Source organism: Bactrocera oleae, chromosome 4, assembly GCF_042242935.1.
Source record: "Bactrocera oleae isolate idBacOlea1 chromosome 4, idBacOlea1, whole genome shotgun sequence".
NCBI lineage: Eukaryota > Metazoa > Arthropoda > Insecta > Diptera > Tephritidae > Bactrocera > Bactrocera oleae.
This window is the reverse complement of record NC_091538.1, coordinates 13,943,421-13,963,579: the sequence shown is the minus strand read 5'-3', so window position 1 is coordinate 13,963,579 and position 20,159 is coordinate 13,943,421. Positions and strand designations below refer to the sequence as shown.

At 33.9% G+C, this 20,159-nt stretch overlaps 1 protein-coding gene across 4 annotated transcripts in view; it reads left to right on the top strand.

The window, feature by feature from the left end:
- Pgant9 (polypeptide N-acetylgalactosaminyltransferase 9) overlaps positions 1–20,159 on the top strand; it is a 193,447-nt gene that overhangs the window by 34,273 nt on the left and 139,015 nt on the right. For 3 of the 4 annotated variants that reach the window (XM_036375293.2, XM_036375290.2, XM_036375291.2), the window contains exon 3: positions 8,830–8,903. The exons of the other annotated variant lie outside the window; for it this stretch is intronic. The gene's annotated coding sequence lies outside the window, so the exon portion shown is untranslated. The remainder of the gene's footprint in view (positions 1–8,829; positions 8,904–20,159) is intronic. 4 annotated transcript variants of the gene reach the window in all.

Genomic DNA, 20,159 nt, shown 5'->3' with positions numbered 1-20,159 from the left:
TACAAAAGATTCGGTACAATAATTTCGATTATTAAATTTGTATGGCATCTCTATGCTATTTGTTTCTTTGGAGTTTACATTATTGTCTTGGATAATAACCCAGACCCAATTTCGTGAAGATATCACGTCAAATGAAAAAGTTTTCCAAACAAGCACTTGATTCCGATCGTTCGGTTTGTTTGGCAGCTATATACTATAGTGGTACGATATAGGCGGTTCCGACAAATGAGTAGCTTCTCGGCGAACAAAAAAAAAGCGTGCAAAATTTCAGATCGGTATCTCAAAAACTGAACTCTTAGCTCGCGTATATACAGACAGAAGGACGCACAGACAGGCGGCTAACATATGTCTAAATCGACTCTGCTCGTCACGCTAATCATTTAGATATATATTTTAAAGAGTCTCCGACGTTTTCTTCGGGGTGTTACAAATATCGTGTCAAACTTAATATACCCTGTACAGGGCATAAACTTATTGGCCAAGCGGCGACCTTCAACATTATTTTTGCCGTTAATAAGCAGACAAGTTGACGACGCATCACAGCGCGTAGATTGTTGTTGTTAGCGACAGGCCGTTAAGTGCAACATTGTCACCAAAGCAACGCTTAGCCAATCTCAGCTTGGGCCACATCATTAGCGTTTAATAAGCAAATATTTTCGTTTATTAATATTTGTCTTACTGCAAAGCAAACACGTTGCTTACAAAATATGTACTTGTGTAGAAATACTCGTACTCGTGCTTATCTGCCGAAGATGTTACATCAGGCGGCGGCAATTATGCGCAGCGGCTCTTTAATGGCATGCAATTATTTGTTATGGCGAAATATTTCCATAATCGATAACTGCTATAAGGTGCTTTAAAAAAGGAAATACAAACAATTTAACTGCATATGAGATACGAAGTTGGCATATTAATATTTGCTGGCATCACCACACACAATACAATTGCGTTACAAGCAAATCGATAGGAATTTTAATGTGTAATGTGATTTGGAGAATCATAAATGTACGAAGTCGAAGGTGAGGCTAGACATACATACATATTTTAACAGATCACGAAGGTCTAAATCATAATGCAAGAGTCGTACTGGTTAAGTGAGATATTGAGGTGCAGGTTCGACATACTTTGACAATAACGCTAACGGTTGTAAAGTTAAATTATTGAAATGCTGTCTGCGAATATCGACAAATGATATATATACTACTGAGACAGTTTTTGAGATATCAATATGAAATTTTGCACACATCCTTTTCTACCCAAGAAGCTGACGAAATCGGACGATTATTGTATATAGCTGCCATACAAACTGAACGCTCATAAGCAAGTTCTTGTATGGAAAACTTTTTTATTTGAGAAGTTATCTTAACGAAATTTGGCAGAGATCACTACCCAAGACAAAGCTACAATATCTGAAGAAAATCTAGATCGGATCACTATAGCATATAGCTGTCATACAAACTGAGCCCTTAAATTAATTTGCTTGTATGGAAAACTTTTTTATTCAACAAGTTATCTTCACGAAATTCGGCATAGATTATAGCTATGCTATAATTTCTATATACTTGTATATGCACATATGTATAAACATATACATATTTACAGTTATAAATTCTTGGCTATTTACAGCAGCATTTCAAATCGTTATTAAATATTGTTGCATAACTCATGCCACTTCATACATACTATGTACGTACTTCGAGATGTCAAATTTTTCCAATGCGGTCAAGGTAGAAGCACATGACAATAAAAACCACTATAATTAAAGGTTAAAGATAAACAATTTACAATAAACTATTGCTTAACACGAATGGCCGCCGCGGTGGCAGACGCTCACTTTCAACACATATACACACAAGCACACATACACGTATGTATGTACTGTCAGCTACCAACTTGCAGCCAAACGTGGGCCAATGCCGCAATGCTGGTAGCAGTCAGCGGGTATTATAAAAATCTTAATTCATTTGACGGCTAAATGCCGTTTGCCATTTAAAATATCAACAGCGTGAAACAACATTGTTGTTGTTGTTGCATTTACTGCTTTGTCTCTGTGTGCCTGCGCTGCGACATGCAAACGAATGATAGAAGGCAAAGCCAAAACAAAGTAAATGGAAAAGCACTATTAGCAATGACATCAGATACCTTTAACGCGCACAACATTTCCGCAACTCAAGCGAAGTACGCCGCTGTTACCTGCTACCGCTGCCGCACGGCTGCTGGAGGTGTGCTGCACAACGTTTGCCGTTGGCTGTTTGGCTCGCCGCAATTTTAGCCTTTTTGATTACGATTCTTAACTGCATATAAATGAAGAGAAATATACATATATACAGGGTGTCGTAAAAGCATTGCTGCACACTTGCCCACATACAAAGCTGCAAGTAGCGTAGCGTGCGCCACATTTTATTATTGTTTTTATTCTTTAGTTTTGGAAAAAAAAATATTGTTGTTGTTATTACGTTTGTTGTTATTACGTTTGTTGTTGTTGTCTTCTCGACTTTCGTTGCACCTCCAGCGCGCGTAACAGAGTAACAGTTAAGAAATTCCGCAGCCAAAGCAATAAAATGCCGAGTCAAGCAGCTTTAAGTGGCCAAACCGCTGCAACATTAAAGCCAACTAAGCGTAGCGTATAGCGCAGCTTAAGCCAACGGCGTGTTGGAGGGCAAAAGCAATGAGCGCTTTGTTGTTGTTATTTGTATATTTTATTTCTGTGCTGTTTTTTTATTATTGCTTTTTTTTTTGGTTTCATTAGCCGCAGAAACAGAAACCAGTTATAAGACTTGGTATGCGGCAGCCAAATGAAATGCCGACAGCTAGCCAACACCAAAAACAACAGCAACAACAATGTTAATAACAACAATGTATGCTAGCTGTATGCATAGAATTAAATAAATGAAGGTGCATAAGGTGGCTTAAGGCTGAACTTCGACCATTGTGGGTTAGCAGTGTTGGTGGGCTGCGGGCAGCGGCGTCGGAGGACGGGCAGCGTCTAGGCATGATAAATGCGTTGCATGTTGTAGTTGTAGTGCGCGCGCAGTGGCTGTTGTAACAATGGTAACAGATAACAGAAAACAATAACAACAACAACAACGACGACAACTGCTAGTAGATAAGATAAGCTGGCGTACATTTGCCACGAGAATAAATGACAGTTAACATTTTTGTGTTGGCTGTGTCGGAATAAATGCAAAAAGGAAATAAACAAATGCTCTTTGATATTAGATTGCGAATTCTAAAAATACCAAAGGCACACATGCACACATACTTATATGTGTGAAACATATTACGACATACTTTGTTGCCAAACTTCCAGCAATTTAATGTTTAAGATATCGGTTTGCAGAGTTTTAACATCTTTAGTTATATACAATAATGCAGTTTATATATATACAGGGTGATCTCATAATAAAACAAGAAAAACGTTAACTTTCGAATCTATAATGCCTTCACAGTTGCTTTTTTATAGCATAAAAGGTACAAAAAGATTTTTATTCAGATTTTGTTCGGTCAGTTTGTATGGCAGCTATATGCTATAGCTTCCCAAACTGAACAATACGTTTGGAGATTGGAGTCTTTATGAATAAGCTATGCCAAATTTCGTGAAGTTAACTTTTTAATTAAAAAAGTTTTGCCTGCAAGGACTTGAGTATAAGCGTTCAGTTTGTATGGTAGCTGTACGCTATATTGATCCGATCTGAACAATTTCTTTGGGGGTTGCATTATTGTCTTAGATAATTATTCATGCCAAATTTGGTGCAGACATCTCGTAATATGAAAAAGTTTTCCATACAAGTACTTCAGTTTGTATGGCTGCTATATGCTATAGTGGTCCGATATCGGCGGTTCCGAGAAATGAATCGCTTCTTGGAGAGAAAAGAGCATGTGCAAAATTTCAGATCAATCTTAGAACTGAAAGCCTAGTTTGCGTATATACAGATAAACGGAAAGACGAATAGACAGACGGATATGGCTAAGTCGACTCGGATCGCCACGTCATCGTTCCTAATATTTTGCAAAAAAGGTATGATTTTTCATATCATCTTTTTAAGACTCGTCAAGTTTTTATAAAACTGGAAATGTGAACTGTGAAACAACCAGTTTATATTTCCCATCTGGAAAGGGATCTTCATTAACCCATTTCATTAACTTTTAAACAGTTACAGGGTGATCTAGAAGTTCTAAATACATCAAACCATGGTTCTATGGTGTGGTGATCACAGAGTTAGATCTATCTATTATATATCTGTGGTACCATTTGTCAAAGTTGAAGGCGTAGTTGTATACAAATCGGTACTTGTTTTTCAGCTTTCCTGTTTCATTAAACTGAGGTCGAAAAATTTTTGGTTGTCATACCCGGATAAGTTGTTTTAAAATCGGTATAAGCTGCGTCAACAAATTTATGAAGGGTTCAAAGCGCTTTATCGTTGCATGAGCGTCATCTGGTCCATACTGAGAAGTTTTGGCATCACATTTTGGCGTTTCATCTGTCCGATTAGCATCCACTTGGTTCCTATCCCGATCTTTAGTACCGAAATATCATTTGATCATGCTCGTCGAAATTTCAATCTCAATCTTACTATTTACTGCCTCTGTGCCTCGTTTCTTCTGTATAGCTTTGTTTGTCTATTTCTATTTTTGCAAACTTTTATATATCTATAAGCTCAAAAGCGAGGTTAAAAAACTTCTTGTAGCAATTTTTAATTTCATTTCTGTTTTCCTAATTAATTTCCATTTGCTGCGTGCTTAGGAAAGTTAGGCATTGCGCCATTAAAATTATACAAATAACGCAAACTGTATTTGCTGCTGATTGCCTGGTCGATTTTCCTTCGCTTCTATGGGGCAGCTATTAATATCATTAAATTGCGCTTTCGGACCCTGTGACCAACATTATGGTTGTGACATTTCGTGCTATCATTGCGGTCGCATCTCCAAATGACAGCGCTGACCAAGCATTAATATTCCGTCATGAGAACATGAGTTTGCTAGTGTGTGTAGGCATATGACTGTGTGTGTGTGTATGTGTTTGATTTTTTAACAAAAAGCCATTTAATAGCTAAACGCGCGTTTGCCGTTGAAGTGGAATGGCTTTTGTTGCGTCAGAGCGTGCTTGGAGGCAGAAGCCAGGAATGGACTGTTTATGGCCAACGTAAGATCGATATATGTCTGTATGTATGTATGTATGTATATGTGTATGAGTGTGTGCGTGTTTAATGCTCAGCGCTTGACATAAATGTAGTTACAGTCGAAGTGTCCATTAGTGTGTCGTTAACGACGTAATTGTGGCGTTTAGAAAGGCTCCTTTTTTGTTTGTCATCTAACCACAGCAACAATAGCAACAACAGACCAGCACGGCTAGATGAAATGTTCTTTCTTGAAGTATGAGCTGCTAAGTGTAAATAATGTGAAGCTATGAGAATTTATTTTCTCATAACTCTTTTTGCAGTTTACAAATTGTTATTCTGTAATTAAGTCAAATCGGTTTGTAATCATTCGGAATTGTATAATTACGCTTCTTTTGCGTAGAGCAGAAGTGTAGAATTCATATCGAATTTTTGCAGATTTAGTAAATGGAGGTTAAGTGAATAAGCCAGCTTTTACTTACTATTTTTACTATTATAACATACTTGTATATGTACATATACTGATCTGCCTGAGTCCACGAATCCGAAAAATGTACTTCATATGTAAAGCTTTTAAAAGTCGATGTTCATGTATAATTTCATAGCAAAAATAAGTATACAAAAACGATAATAATTATTACTCCGAAAATTTAATTTACTCCGAAAATTAAATGTACTCCGAAACGTTTTCATTGATAAATTTTTACTTTACTCCTTTATTTTTAACTCCGAAAAATCAAAAGTAGGTTTAAAAACAATAATAAGTATTACTCCGAAAATGTAATTTACTCCGAAAATTTTTTTTAGCTATATTTTAATTTTATGCCGAATAACAATGCTTTTTACACCTAAAATATTGCTTTTCTCCAAAAATTCAATGTACTCCCAAAATCGTCGATGTCACACATACACAATTAAGTATAAAGTTTATTGTTTATACCTACATAAGTAGATTACTCAAAAAACTATTATTTATTTATTTATTTTGGAGATTAGTTAACTTTTTGTTACTCCGAAAGATTCCAAAATTAATTGTTGAGAAATTTCTCAAAGGAAAAATAATCTATTAGATGAAAAAATCTATTCCGAAAAAAAAAAATTATTCCGAAATATTTTTTAATAAACAAACATTTTTTTTAATTTCGAAACTTGTTTTTTACTTAAAGCCTTTTTTTCAATATTATTTAAATACCTGTTTATGGTTGCAAGTTATAATATATAATATAATTTTATGCGGGCTGCTTCCAAAATGTTGTATGTAAATGTGTATACTCTAAGTATTTCTGTGGAAAATTCGCTTTTGTCGATCAGCTTAGGGGAAAAAATATACATCTATTTAAACAAAAAAAAAAAAAAGACTTCGAAAAGTATGCCATTATTCTACACAATTTGTGCAAATATTGCATTAATCATAAATAAAAAATGTGAATTTATTGCAAGCCCCGCCTGAAAACGAATTGCATTCGCTACAGTCACTCAAAAAAGTATGTACACGCTGGCAAATTGGTGCGCCGCTGCTAATCCGTCAGTCAGCCTTAACCAAAGTACAGCGCACTGCACCACATAGGTATGTAGCACTTAAATTTATTTTTTGCCTGCACAACAACACTAACAATGGGGGCGTACAGTCGGCGCCGGCGTAAGCCGTTTGCGTGCAAAGTGTGAAAACTGTCAGCAAACTTAAAAGTTCAATCAACTTTGTGCACGCGAATCGGCATAATGCATGGCAAACAAAAAAAAAACAAAAAAAAAAACAACCAAATGAATTGATATGACAAACACGCACACACAAACATACACGCACTTACATGCACATACAAGCTCGATACTTTATGGCTTACATACCTGCATTTCAGGCCGTCGACGCTCGCCATGTCGCGGCACAATATAGATGAGAGTGTGCAACAAGTTACCAACAAGAATTTAATGATTAAACCACATATTATTAATGTATGTACGTGTGTATGTAGAGAGTCGCCTAACATCAGCATCACATGCATGATACAAATTTGTGCAGATATGTGTGCGTATGTGTATCTAAAAATGTTATAAATACATACACACATAAATATAACACTCGAAATGTGGGTCACCAAAGGCAAATATATATACTCGTACATACATGTGTATGTACATATATAGTTAGGCGGCACACCTAACCACGCGACACGCCATGCAATGCTAACGAACGAACAAAAAGTTAAACAAGTAGTACCTACAACAACAGTTGTAATGATAATGACATGTGCCATTTAACAACAACTAATATGCCATAGCGAAGTACGAAAAAATTATGATAATAATTTGGCACAAAAACGTTATTATTGGCATATTTTTATTGGTTCGTGTATTTTGGGGTTTTAAAGCATAATAAAAATAGTTTGAACCATGAGTAGATTAGAATTTTCTGAAATAGTATATGACTTCCTAAAAAAAGTTCTTCTCAACTTCCTAATACTTCCTGCTTAGCATAAACGATATGAAGCAAATTATTTCTATACCACAAAGTGGTCGATACATATGCATACCAGTGATTTCTATCAGTGCCTTTCTTTGAAGAAATCTACAGTTTTAACAATTATTTAGGCTCAGATTTATAGGAAACACTTCAATGCTGCTATAGCCTGTATTGATATGCTTAGTTCCCATCGTACAGAGTTTCCAAAAAATTTACTTAAATTTTTCTTTTTAAGCATTGCTGGCAGTATTATTGATGGAACTAGCCTTTGGCACTAATTATTCGTAGTTTTAATTTATTTAAAGAGCTAAATTATGAGAGTTATAACCCAATTCTATAGCCTCATAAATCGAAAAAAAATACATTTGGTATACACCGATTAAACTGATGTAATAAAATTAAATCGGACTGATATTGGTTCAATGTTCTGTAGAAGCTAAAATAACGAATAAACTTCTTAAGCTGGTATAATAAATTTAAATCGGTCTATAATCTGCCAAATAGACAAGGAAGCGAAAAGAAGAAACTGGTATAAACTTCTTAACTGGTATAATAAATTTAAATCGGTCTATTATCTGCCAAATTTTACAAGGAAGCGAAAAGAAGAAACTGGTATAAACTTCTGAAACTGGTATCATTAACTTAAATCGGTCTATTATTCGTCAAATTTTACAAAGAATCAAAAACAACATCTCTTAAACTGTTATAATTTAATTAAATCGGCCTACTTTTCGCCAAATCTTCCAAGGGATCGAAAATAATAAACTGGCATAAATCGTTTGTACTGGTATAATGAAATAAAATTGATTTGCTTTTCGCCAAAATTTACACGGAAGCGAAAAAAAACAAACTTATAAATCGCTTAATTTAGTATAAATTATTTAAACTAGCATACATGTAATGAAATAGACACAAAATAGCATGCAACTATACCTCTTTAATTAGATGTCCATATACTCTGTCGTACTGAGTTCAACTGAATACGTTGGTTACATTTTTTGACAAGACAACATAGCTTAAAGATGCCGAGTAGTATAGAGTCAAATCGAGGTTGGTTTGTACTCGTATTGCTTTATAATATTTTTGCAGCAAAAAATCATCGTCATCAACTATATGTTTGGTGATCTGTACTTTGGTATAATTTATCTCACTTAGAATATATACGTACATATTTATATACAATATATATATAGGTATTAAAACATAAATTATAACTAACCATTGATTATTTGTTTTATTTTTTATTTTTTTCAGATAAATATCAACTTCCCACTAGGCACAAGTAGATCTTCGGATTAGATTTGACACAAATTATACGTCGTTTTGTGGTAAGTTCCAGAAAAATATCAGTTATTACAAAGTGCACGTCACTTTCCTTTCACCGAGTCACTAATCGTAGAAGACGAAGGTAAAATATCTTGATTGATCCTCGATTTACGCACGCTTCACTGTATATTATATTTTGAGCATACCCACAGAAACTTTTTTTACTATTTTCAAACTTCAAAATAACTGTTGCTAGAAAGAAATTTAACGAAGAATATAAGCCTATTTTGAAGCTACGGCAAATCATACATCTTTTTTATTGACAAGTTGGAAGGTGGTTATACCCGTATATTGGATAGAAAACATCGAATTTTACCAAAAAAAAAGTTACGTTTTTTGGAAATGAGCCGAACTTTTCAGCAAAGCCCATAAGTTTGCTCTTTACTTTTTTAAACCCTGTACAAGGTATATTAATTTTGCCACAATGTTTGTAACATCTTGTAACACCTAGAAAAAATCGTCGGAGACACTATAAAGTACATATATATAAATATGATAAATGAATATTTTTCAGCACTTGTTAAAAAACGCTGGTGAATCTATTCTATCGAAAACCCAAGCCTACGACTGATACAAAGCCTTTAAATATGGTCGAGAAACCGTCGAAGACATGCCTCGTTCCTGTCGTCCTTCGACATCCACCTCTGACGATAACATCAAAAAAGTTAAGGAAATTGTGCTCGAAAATCAGTGTTAAAGGGATAGCACGTAAGCTAAACATCAGCCGTGAAGCAGCTCCTTTGATTTTGACCGATAATTTGGGCATGAGACGCGTCAATGCTCGGCTTGTTCCAAAAAAACTGAATTTTTTGCTCAAAGACCATGTGCAACGATTTTAAGACCAAAAACTCGTTCAATAGCATCGATCAACCACCGTATTCAGCGGATTTGGCTCCATTCGACTTTTTTTTGTTTCGTAAACTTAAGTTATCGCTCCGTGGAACCCGTTTCGACTCGATTGAGGCTGTAAAAGAAAATTCGAAGAGCGAACTGAAGGCGATCCCGGACAGCGCCTACAAGGCATGTTTCGATGATTGGAAAAAGCGGTCGCATATGTGTATCGCTTAAGCAGAAGCATATTTTGAAGGCGACAAAATAAATATTTATAAAGATTACAAAATTTTCGTTTTATGTACAATTTTCGGAAATTTTCTGGCCACTAGGTATATCCATAAATGATCAACATGACAAGCGAAATCGATTAAGTCATCAAGTCATCATGTCCGTCTATATGTTCGACTGTATATACGCGAGCTAGTGCTTCAAGTTTTGAGATTTTGATCTCAAATTTTGCACACGTCGTTTCCTCTCGAAGAAGATGCTGATTTGCCGGAACTGCCAATATCAGACCACTATAGCATATAGCTGCCATACAAACTGAACGATCGCACTCAATTGCTTGATTAATAGCTTTTTCATTTGACGAGATATCTTAACGAACTTTGGCATGAGGTATTGCCCAAGGCAACGGTACAATCTCCGAAGAAAGAAATTGTTCACAACGAATCACCATAGTATATAGTTGCCATACAAACTGACCGATTAAGAGCCAAGTGTTTGTAAGTAGTCTTTTGTATTTTTGAAGGGTATTTAACTGCGGTGTATTCGAAGCTGACGTTTTTTCTTGTTATTCATATATTTGCCACTTATCAATTCATAATCAATGTCGTGATTTTTCTACGAAGAACAAGCGTGTCTCTCCTTCACATATTTATACGAGATTTGTCATTTAGCCTAATAAATATATATTTGTACATATATATAAGCGCATGCTTATGCCATTTAACTGTCATATCTATAAATAAAAGCAACTGAATAAATCAGTAGTGCAAATAAAGCAACGGCATACTCAAAAATTCGTCAGTTAAGCAAATAATTACACAAGAAAATTTGTAAATATGTGCGTAAATATGCATAAATATATTTGCAAAATGCTTAAGCTGACGCTCTTTGCGCCTGTTACTGTCAAAATATGCAGAAATATATCTAAAATTTCATATATACCTAAATATATGCATATATGAACGAGTCTGCCAGCACCTTCGAACAATGATGTGTTCAATTATTAATATGTATGCATGTATTTACTTTTAAAATTTTGAAGTAAACACTATTGACATGCTGCAGTATGTTGGATTAAGTAGAGTGTACATTTGTTAAAGTATGTGTATTTGTTAAAGTATGTGTATGTCTGAATGTGTGCGCATGTATAGTGTTGCGCGCTCAAAAGCGTGACTTTGCCGGTGTCTCGATAAACACTTTACTGTATGTCACATAAATTGATAGTTGACGGGCATGCGCAAGCGGCTGCAGGTCAGCGACATGCAATTAATCGCGCACAGGTTTTGGGGAGTAAATCATATTTTAATTTGCAATTGTAATTTTTTTTATTTTCAAATCAGCCACCGTTAAAACGGGCATTTAACTAAAGAATTCATTGAAAAAAGTGCCGGAATATCGCTATTCGCTGCTGCTTTGTCAGGTGCAAAGATAGCACGTGCCCTCGAGTGTACTAAATGAGCTAACGGTATTGCGTAATTGATTGCCTCTGCATAGAACATTAAACATAGTGGGTTATTTTTTCATGGAAATTACAGATATATATATTTTTTAGGTATATGTTTAGTCCCTCTAAGCTGAAGTGCCGAGTCAACCGAGTTTTCATTAATCTTGTTTAACGGTTTTCAGGTGTAGGGAACAGTCAGGCGTGACACTAAATTTATAGCTGACATACATACATTATACTTGTATGTGTATAAATACGTATGCACAACAACTAAAACATACAGATCTATGGACTATATGCCGATTAACTGAAGTGTAAATTCAACTTTTTTATGACAACAGTTAGAAATATAAAATTTAATTAATTAATAACAGGTGGGCTGTTAGAAAAAATTGGGGCCATGACTCTTCGTATAATTTGAGTTTATTGGTTAGATTAGATCTATAAATATTAGTATTTAAGGAAAATTTCATATATACATATATAGCATAGCATTTTTTTGGTGATCTCAATTTATAATACATTCTCCAATATATTAAACCTCATCCGGTCAGTAGAATGCCGAATGTAGGCTACCAACGAGGCAAGCGGCGGTCGTTCATCAGCATTGATCACTGCCTTGACATTTATATGTCGACATATATAGTCAAAGAATCCTAACACAAGATCTAAACTGTCTTCAGCCAAGTTTATTTTTTGATCTGTTTCGATAACTAAAAATAGTCTCATCCTACGTTGAAAAAAAAGATAAGAAAAAAACAAAACAAGAAAGAACGTTACCTTCGGTGGCACAAACACAAAAGATTTTTATAATTTATACCAGTTGCATGTCCATTTCACATTTTTAAAAATGTATTGTCCAATTATACTAATTTAGGGCTACATGTCCTAAGTTTATATTAGTTTTTATGATTTATACCAGTTGCGTGCCCATTTCGCATTATCATATAGATTTATACCAGTTTTGTGTTCGATTGAAATTTTCCTATATTGATCACCTAACGCTACCTCTTCGCTCAGCTAATTATATTTGCACCAGTTTTTATGATTTATGCCAGTTGTTGGTCATTTCAAATTGCTATACTGCTTAAACTCACTATATTGCTTAACTGTACTCAACTAATGCCACTTCTTTGCTTCTATTTGTTTGTTCATTTCACAATTTCCTATAGTGTTTAATTGTACTAAACAAGCGCAGCCTGTTTTATACCAGTTTCGTGTTCGTTTGACACTTTCCTATATAAATTAATTTTACTCACCCAGAGCTACCTGTCCGCGCAGCTAAATAAATTTATACCAGTTTATATGATTTTTGCCAGTTGTGTGGTGGTTTAACATTTTTCTATATTGCTTAATTGTACACAACTAACGTTAATTCTCTACATCATCTAACAATAATTAAACCAGTTTGCTTGATTTATACCAGTTGTGTGCTCGCTTTGTCAGTCCCTATACGCTTAATTGTACTCATTTGACGCTGCATTGACGTACCGCAATCGTCTATCCGCTCATCATTTTATAATTTGCTTTTAATTATTTTTTCAAATTTCAACAACAGCTATCTGCGTGTTGCACCAGCATGTCAAATCATAATAGAGCTGCAATATGCTATGAGGTGTTGGTGTTGTTATTTTTGATGAACATGTCCAAAGGTGACAGTTAATTACACACCATGATTACAACAATAGTCATCAATTTGTAGACAAGCAGCTCTGTGACCAGTGTTAGTGTTTTATTTAATTTTTTTTCCTTTTTGTATTAACGGTCTCTTAATTTTTTGTTTTTTATTGTTTAAATTTTTTTCTTATTTTATGAAGGAAATATGAAGCAAGCAGCAGCTTAAATGTTTTTTACTGCTTTTTTCTTTGAATCGCACGTTAGCTATTTTTAATCACGTTTTTAATTTGACTTATGCAACAGCGCAGCTTTTGCCAACTCTTTGAAGATTCAAACAATTTATTTATTATTATTTTTTTTGTTATCTTATTCTTTCATTTTGTTGAAAAGCTCAGATTTATTTCTGTTATTTACATTTTTAAACATGAAGTAATCATATTATTATTTTTTAGCTTAATTTTTTCTCTTAATTATCTCAATTATTTATTCTGTTTTTGCTCATTTCACGTCACATTTCTGTTTGGACAGCTAATTTTTTGTATTCAGCTGCAATAGCTGATGACACTAGTGAAAGACTAGCACGTAAACATATACTTATGAATATATATTTTACATATCTACAATATTTCTATATAATATGTTTGAGTTTTTTCCCATATTATACTGTTATTGGCTGATCACTTTCACTGTTACGGTTTTTTTGTTGCTTTTTTTATACCCTTTTCGTTTTAGTTCATTTAAAATTTTTTTATTACAAAATAAATATTAAATCTAACCAATTATTTTGCTATATACACTGTCTTTTTTTAATCTTCTGCAATAATAATTGCGGCAGCGGTGCTGCAATCAATTGATTCATTAAAACAGATTGTAAAGAATTCGTTGTTCGCCATTTAATTGAACAATTCAACAGATATTACCGCATTTTACTGCTAATTCAGGTGTGTAATTTTTTTATAAGCGTTCACTTAATAATTTCTGTTTCCTTTTCTATTATATTTATTATTTTCTTTTTCTATAAAAAGCTATTGCATAAGTTATCTTTTTCAATAACTTTTTGCTGTGTTGTGCTATATAAAGAGTTGTGAAAAATTATTTCTCTATGAAAATGTTGAATTTTATATTGTGAACATTGAAAAACTCACACAAATTATTATTTATGAAACATAATTGAAAACGAAAAGATAATTAGTTAATCTAATATTTTTTATACGAGGATTGCCTTTTATATTTAGGGATTAGGGCACTAAAACAAATATTAATTATCGAAAAATGCTTTATTATTTTCCAAACTATTCTCCATTAAGTTCTATACACTTTGGCATACGTTTGCACCAATTTTCGAAGCTCTTTTGTCGCTCTGATTTTGGGTAACCTTCATGAAATTCGGCTTGGAATGATCTACGATCTCATATGAATTCACATACACACTTCATAAACACTGGTCCTTGATGAAGCTTCATCGCCAAAGTTCATTGATGCACGTCGAAAATTGTAAAAAATTATCGCCATTATTTCATTTTTTCGCCAAGATGAATATTTTAAGTTACTGTAAACAACACAAATAGTGCTCGTATGTCAAAAATTTATGAGTATGTATAACATAAAAATTTCAAACTTTTCGATAAAGTTGTGAGTTGCCAGATGGTTTACCAAATCCCTAAATATTATATAAACAGCAACCTGGGTACGTCAAGAAGAACCAATTTAGAGTCAAACGAAGAGTCGTAAGAGTACACGGGGCCAGAGTCTAAGGTCTACAACTAAATCACGCATTTTGCTTTCAAAATATGTCAACTGAGTTCCATTGCTTTTCACTTTGTCCAATATACTTTATAAAGTTAACTGGAAGGACGAAAAGTTCACTGTTGGTGCTTAAGGAATATCATGACCGATTTAATCTGAAATATTTTAGGAATTTAACTTAAATATACTTAAGAAAATATTTCCACCAAATTTTATTAAGCTAATTCATACTTTCATCGATATATTTGATATAAAGCCCATCAGAACGGAGCTAGGGGAAAGTCTCCACTGCTGTTTTTTGTTTTAACTTTAAGTCCCAGATCACAATTTCGTCAGAAAAACATATCTTATCGATATTTTTGGTATTTAACTTTGCTAAATTATGAGATATATACTTTATAATTGTACACATTACATGTACATAGGCGCGGCCAGCGCTAACTTTTCACAACATTTTAAACCACTGATGCCTCTTACTACTATGTTGCACTTTGTAAGCAAAAAATTAATTCCCAATTTGATTTGATTATTCTGAAAACATCGAACATTTTAGAAATACTAAATTTTTTTTTTATCAAGTTAAGAAATGTATACTAAAACCACTTAATTAGTCTGTGCAAACTATGTCGCCTTAAATAGTTCTGTCTACTTACATATTATATAAAAATTTTAATCTCACACGCCGACAGGCTGGCATTCCGAGGCGAAATGCTTTACGTTCCAAGTCTGTCGACTGCTGGAATTACGCAAATATTTTTGCTCCCTTCTTGCTTGCAGTGTTTAAAAATAATATTGGCAGCGACAGCGCAAAAATTTTTTAATGCTGCGCCCATCAAAAGCAAGTGGCAATAATGTCAAATGTGGCACGTGACTCGCACCCAATTGCGTAAAAGCACAATCGGCAACTCACATTGTCGGAATATTTTCGGAGTTCATTTTTTATTACAGTCTTACAAATATGGTAGTAAAATATAATGATCTGACGAAATTACTAAAAATTAACGAAAAAGGTACTCCGGAAAATGTTAGTAATTTTATAAACCATATGAAAAATACAATTCCTTTATGTTAATCCAAATTTTATTAATGTAAGCTTCGATAGCACTCATTATTGTTTTTCGCTAATTTTATAAAATTTTTACTGCATTATTATTGCTAATAGTTGCAACACCAGAATCGATATTTGTACAGACATATGTAAATGAGTATGTGCATGTCTAATTCAACCTATAATAATAATTTTTAGTTGGAGAAATGGCATTTAGTATTTTAAAATATGCTATCTGATAATTTCATATTTGAAACCAAACATTATTAAATTTATTCACGAAAAGTGTAATTATATTTTAGAAAGGAATTTTTTAACAATAGTTGCAAAAAATAAAAACTCCGAAAATTAGGAGTTAACTCCGAAAGTATGGAGTTGTTTCCGAAAATTAATAATTCACTCCGAAAACACAAACTTTATTTTGTGATTTATTCTGCATGTCAAAATCAAATAAAACCGCTTGAAATTCAAAACACGTTTGGTGCACACCAACGGATTTCTAAAATTTATGACAAAATTGCAAATTTCAATTGGTCTCCGCTTTTGGCGTAATAAAAATCACCAACAGCATACAATATAAACTCAAAATTAATAAATAAATGAAGTTATTGCACGCATTATGTGGCAGATTGAAATAAATTAAAATATATACTCAAAATTGGACATGCGGACATACACACACGCGCCATAAAATTGTTGGCAGTTGTCCGCCTATGCCGAGTCCACGCTAAGAAAACCCAATCAACCACAGCGCGGGTAAACTGCGACGGTTGCAGGCGCCTACAACAACAATAAAATTTTTTCTTTGGTGTTATTCAACTTGTCCTGCAGTTGGAGTTGTTTGCTGGCGGCATGTTTTCGCTTTCCGCTTCTACACAGCTTTTGGTTTTCGTTTGCCACAGCATCTTCATAGACGCAGCGGCATCTTCAACTTCAATTATGCGCTTCCCAACACAATGAACAAACGTATTTTTGCTTGTTAGCCGAAGGTGGAAGGTAGCTGCGCTGGGATAGCATGCACGACAACGACGACCGTCGCACTGAGTTATTGCATGCAACTTTTCGTTTGTGGCACGTCGCGGCGCATCTGCCATGGCTACCGGCGCTTTTAGTGCGACGTTTTGAATGAGTTTGGAGTTTGAATTCAAAGGAAAAACGAGGGAGAAACATTTTACAGCTTTGAAGTGTGGACTCGTTGTTGTTGTTGTTTGTTTCTTTTTCTCATATAAAATAAAAGCATTTTTGCTGTCGTCTATGCTTTCCTCTGCAGCTTTTATATCAGTTTTCGTGGCACTAGGTAGCATGCTGCATGCACCATGTGGCTGTTGCACCATCCGCGAACCATCGGTTATCTTATTTTGTGGCAAGCAGCGAATTTTGATTTGAAAAATGCGCTTAACGTCATAAAAAATCATTAATCATTCATAACAATGAGCGGTGGTGGCGGACTGGAGGCCGCCTTTCATTGAGCTGTGGTGAAAATATAATTGAAGTGATGGTTGCATAAATTGTCGGATGATGTGAAAATTATAACCAAACATTTTGAAACAGCTTGGACTTTTTAGTTTTTGCCTAAGAAAAGGCAATTTTGAAGAAAAGTAAAAAGATATACATATGCATGTATTTATCTCTGTATTACTTAACTTTGAAAGGCAACCGAGAATAGGTGTATTGAATTTCTTAAAGCTGTCAATATTAAGTGTGACAATGTGTTTTTTTTGTGTTTAATACAACTAAACAATTACTCCGAAAACTATTTTATTATGAAAAGAATAAAGAAAGCACCCTAGGCGTAAACATACTAAAAATATTAACGTGCAGACTTTTGACAAGCTAGAAGAGAGGCTCTAATGTCGAAGTTAACAAAAATGGCTTACTGAGAGAATATTCATATCTAGAAAATTGCTTAAACATTTTTCAAAAAATTTAAATATAAGAAATCTTAAAAAGGAGAATCGTTTCACAATAATTTTTTTGTGTTTAAAACTACTAAAATAGTTACTCCGAAAATTATTTTATACCGTAAACATTTAAAAAGAAGCACCCTAGGCATAAAAATACTTAAAATACTAACGTGCAGTCTTTAAACAAGCTATAAGAAAGTGCCGCAGTTAGCAAAAATCGTTTACTCCGAAAGTAAAAAGATGTATCTAGGATATTGTATAAAAAATGTTCATTCCACTATTTCATGAGACTGTGTTTTTAGTTGGAAGCTACAAAGATTTTTCACTAGGAAAACTTTTTTCCTCCTAGGCAAACACATTAACATTTACTCCGAAAATATTAACACATAAATTTCTCTGATTTTCCAATCGCGGTTAACACTGTTTTTAATTTTTGTCCGATTGGAATGTGAAAAGAAATTTTCAAAAATTGTTTCATTCCGAAAATTTGATTTTGCGCTATTTTTATATTAAATTGATCTCCGAAATTTCTACTTTCCCACTTTAATATGAATAAATATAGCGTAAAAACTAATTCCAGTGAATATTTCTCAAAGTTATAGTTAATTCAAGAAACTTATTTACATTTTAGGCTTTTAACTTATAATTTATTACCTCATACATATATAAACCCTCTGAAAACTGTTTCTCACTGAAGTTATATACAATACTACGCATTTTTCTTCTGTAATATTTAGACATAGTCAAAATCTAGATATTTAATCTAAAATGTTTGTGTCAATCGATAAAATTTAAAAAAAAAATTCGGAAATATGTATATAATCCGAAAAACTATATATAATATTATCAAAATATACAACAAGGAAAACTTTTTTCGTCCTAAAGTAAAATTTTAACTTAAAAATAATTTTTTTCCAAATAACGTCAATTGTTTCGTAAAGATACTTCGAAAAGTTCTTAGCCCGAAAAATTTTACTTACATATTTTTTACTACATTGTGGGTAAAATGACAATGCCCACGAAACTAACTCCGAAAATTAGTTTACTCCGAAAAAAATCGGATTATACTCGCATTACATAACAACAAGAATTTTATGTTATTAAACCAAAATCAACTGAAGTATACTAACTCCGAAAAATTTTTTACTCTGAAAAAGTTGGGCACCTACTCGCTTTACGAGTTTTAATCGCTTTATGCTATGTTTAAAATTAAATCCAACTTCAGAAATAATAACTCCGAAAATTATTTTGCTCCGAAAATATGCGGCATCTACTCACTTTGAGTAATCAAAATTTGTTTGCTATTTTTAAACCAAAATCAACTTTAATTGAATTTTTTTCCATTACTACTCATAAGAAAATAAAAGTAAAATAAAATTTTAAAAACTTGTAGCTATGCACGCCCAATTTTTATAGCTTTAAACATTAATTACGAAGCATAATCACTGCTCATTAAACGGCCAATATGCGTATCAATGCTTGCACGCCCACAACACGTTTTACCCGCACCTAAAATCTGTCAGACCTTCAACGAAGACTTTCGTATAATTTTTCATATGGAAAATAAAAACAACTGCTGCAACACCTCAAAAGCTATTAATCGCACATTAAGTGCACGCACTTGAAAATAAATCAAAAAATCCGACAATTTTTCAACGCCACTATGAATGGGTACAACTTTATAAACAAAATCGCCGAGGCGACACGCCCCCAAGCTACGCATTAAAATTGCGAAAATGAAAATGAAAAACACTTAAAGCTACAAAAACAAAGTATAAAGCTTGCAGAGCGTAGCACGAGGCTCAGCGGTGGCTCCAGCGCAGGTCCCGGCTGCGAGTGATGAGATTGATGAGGGAGCTCAGTGATTGGATACATGTATGTACAAGAGCGAGCTGTAAGACCGACTGGATTATGAGCTGCTCTAGATGAAAAAAATTATTGTTGCCGGACACGCACTCGGCAGGGCTGCCACTTGTGCGAAGCAACGAAAAATTGCGTTTAAATGCTAAATGTGCTTTAAAGTGACTAGCAAAATGACAAAACAACAACAGCAACAGTAGATAGCCTGCATACTCCTGCTTTGCGGCAAAGTTCACAAAAAATCAGCTACACGCACGCACTCACGAAATTACTTAGTTACTTACGCCAGGAACAAGCGAGCGGAAAGGAAAAACACTGCAGCGAAAATAAAAAGAAAGAAAAAAATACAAAAACAAAGACTACATTGATGAGCTCCATTATTTAATCTGTTTTGCCGCAATTTTATTGTTGGTCAACGCGCCGCATACATGCCGGGCGTCGGTAAGCTCGCAGATACACATACGCACATAGTATATGTATATGCTGCCTGCTCAACGTTGGCTTGTCGCGTTGCGGTCGCATCATGACGGCGTGCTAAATTGTTTAATGAACTACAATAATGTTGATAATAATATTT